Here is a 3,454-nt window from a genome sequence, read left to right as displayed (position 1 = left end):
TACTATGAGCTCTTTAAGATATGGACGGGCCTGACCATGAAGACCTTTGTAGATGAAGAGGATATAAAATTTTATTCTCAATTTCACAGGGAAAAAGTGTAGAGAAGCTAATACAGGAGAAATATGATCTATTTTCCTAGTTCCTGTCAGTACTCGTGCTGCAGCGTTCTGAATTAATTGGAGCATCTTATATTGGACATTGGAGCCCTGATAAGTAAGGGAGTTGGCAGTAATTCCAGCCTAGAAAGTATTATTGGTATTGCTATTAATGGGTGCATCTTTGGATTTAGTTTTATTAATTGCGAGCGCAGTTTTTCTGCATCCATCCGTTACAGGATGTGTCTAATTTTTGTTACGTAAATGAAAAAAGGACAGTCCTAGAGGTTTGCTTTATGTGGGAATTGAAGGACATATCCTGATCAAAGATAACTCCAAGATTCTTGACGGTGGTGCTAGAGGCCAAGGTAGTATCATCTAGAGTAACTATATCTTTAGACAGTGAGTTTCGGAGGTGTTTGGGGCCAAGTACAAGAACTTCAGTTTTTTCTGAGTTTAACATCAGAAAATTGCAGACAAATTGTTTTTATGTCCTTAAGACATGCTTGTAATTTAGATAATTGATTAATTTCATCGGGCTTGATTGATAGATATAACTGGGTATCATCTGGAGTGATTTTTTTTATAATGTTGCCACAACACACACAGAGACAGACAGGAGCACAGGGCTGTACTATAGAGCGAGGTAAGTGGTTTATCCAGGTAACTTCAGGAATAACTGTGATGTCTGAGGCCTGTACTATAATGCAAGTTCAGCATACCTGGGATATGTTTCAGTTATCAGCCTTCACTAACCCTAACATCCCAGATCTTGCTGAGCCAGTGGTTCCCAACCTTTTTCCTTAAGGGACCCGTTTTCTATCAGTTAGTAAACTGGCGACCCCTGACTAAGTGGCATATATATTGTGGATATTTTCATATTGATTTCACATTGTATTCAAAACTGTACAATGAACACAAATAGTGAACTATTTAGTGTTTTGGCATAATTATTTCTCATTCAGGAAACCTTTTATGCAATTACTTGTCTGTATAATGTATTTTTATAATGTTTAACAAGCACACACTTATTTTTTTATTAATTCATTGTTTTCTTATCCCTGACACTTGGCCATTGTTCTATTTAGATAACAGTTTATTTTACTTTACATATACTTTTCTTCACAGTGAACGCAGAAGAACAGCATATTTTTTTACAAACGAAAAGCAAACACTAATATTAGGCAAATTCAAGGTCAAGTGAGATATGAACATGAAGTTAAAAACTTAATCCAGGCTAAAAGCAACACAGTTGCAGCTGCATGCAGGAAGGACAGCTGACTGTGTGAATGTGTAAATTAACTTATAATATCACTGCATCATCATTAGGGCACAAATAAATCTGACTATAATTACATTTGTGTATTCTATTAAAAGACGTGTTTCTTAAGGCATGTATGATAGTTTTAGTCTTATTCTTTCATTTGTATCAGCTTTTTGACATTAAAGCTGTGGGCACTGAATAAATGGTCAGGTCATACAATACAGTAACAGCAATTTATTCATACTGTTAGCCGTTTAGCCCATGTGCTTTATGGAGTCTTAATTCAGGGTTTAAAGTTCTCAGGCATCTTGACTGATTTCAGGCAATTTTAAATTAATATAATATTTAAATAAATATACTGTTCACATTTCCTCTGGATAACTTTTCAGACTCACTAATCTTTCTTGCTTTAATCCCTGTTAATTAATTAAAGGACCAGTGTGCAGGATTTAGTGCCACCTAGCGGTGAAGTTGCAGATTGCAGCTAACTGAACACCACTCCTGTCTGTATTTGATGACCTGGGAATAAGAACAGTCTGTGCAATCTAAAGCCAGTGTTTGCATTGTGCTACTGTAGAAACATGGCAATTCAACATGTCAGACTCCATTAAGGGGGACCCACAATGTCTGTAAATAAAAACAGCTCATTCTAAGGTAACAAAAACACAATTCAACAATGATTCTTATTTTCAGGTGATTATATACAAATGAAAACACAGCTATGAACATAGTTTCAATTTCTGACAATAGATTCTCCTAAATGTTACACACTGGGCCTTTAATGGGTCAGTTTCTGAGATATTGTTTGCATAAATTTACCACTTTGATCTACAAAAATAGAGAACAACAAGAAGGTTTTGCATTTACTCTGTTGGCAATTTACTGCTGACAAGCCACCCTGTCTTTGTTGGCCACTATGGTGTTCGATTTGGCTGTTTTCGTATCCTGACATTTCTCTGGGGAAAAATAGTGAGCACACACCATTATAAAGAAACTCTGTGTTGCCAAACATGCCCATTTAACACCAAAATGTTCTTTGATACACCATGTGGTGCAACCTGGACACATTGTGAGTGATGAACCCATCAGTGGGTGTTTCAGGTCTTCATCATCAGACACCCTCACCCAGGCACATGAATCATCTAACTGACATCTTTATCACCTTCGTGGTATCGTCATGATCATCATGAGGAAAGCTAAAATATTTGCAGCTGTGATCAATTTCCCGAGTTTCTTTTGAACATCCAAAAGCAAAGTGTGACATTTTATACTATATGAAGGGGTCAGAATGCCTCTACAAGATTCATTCATGCAAGTCATGCATCTCACAAGCCTGAATGCGACATCTATATATCTATGGTTATTGTGCTAGCTAGCTAAATCATCCCAATGAAAGCCAGCTGGTCAACAAACATAATGCGAGCTAATGGTAGCTACCAGTATTTAGTTTTATAGCAGAGAACATAGCTCTGTGACATTTACAATACATCGATATAAGAGCATGTGTGAATGAGAGAATTTTGTTTGTTTGTTGTAGTAATGTGAAAGCTGCTGTGTCCTTGCAATAGGGTACTGAATTAGACTACCCTGGTTTTGTGCAGGCCTTGGGTTGCTTTGCACCTTCACGGACAAACTCTCTTACAAATGCAAGATGGGATGACAGAGGATGTTGGGCGTTGATCATTGTCCGTCTGCTCCAAGTGGGAATGTATCGTGACCCATTGGTTTGTGGAGTAGTCTTTTGAAACCTCAAGTTTGGTTTGTTGGAGGCAGCAGCGGATGTGACGTACTGCGAGTTGAGCTGCTCTCATTGGCTGTGCAGTTTCAACTTCTCCGTAGCAGGAAACAATGCCAGCTCACCTGGTCACACACAATCTTATATTACAGCTAAACAGTACACTAAAATTTGTTTCTGAAACGATTTTAGGTGAGAAATAGTCCACGCAGTAACAGAATGTTGATTCATATCTGATCAGCACTGTCTAGTTTGACAGTTTGATCTGAGTTTGGTGCGTTGAGCTGGACAGACTCGCTGAGAATGACATATCAATCACAAGGTAGGCACGTCCCAAAGCATACCCTGCTTTATGGTCT

This window comes from Morone saxatilis, unplaced genomic scaffold, assembly GCF_004916995.1.
Source record: "Morone saxatilis isolate NCDOM2014 unplaced genomic scaffold, NCSU_SB_2.0 Contig19, whole genome shotgun sequence".
Taxonomy (NCBI): Eukaryota; Metazoa; Chordata; class Actinopteri; family Moronidae; genus Morone; species Morone saxatilis.
The sequence above is the reverse complement of the archived record's forward strand: the minus strand, read 5'-3'. Positions refer to the sequence as shown.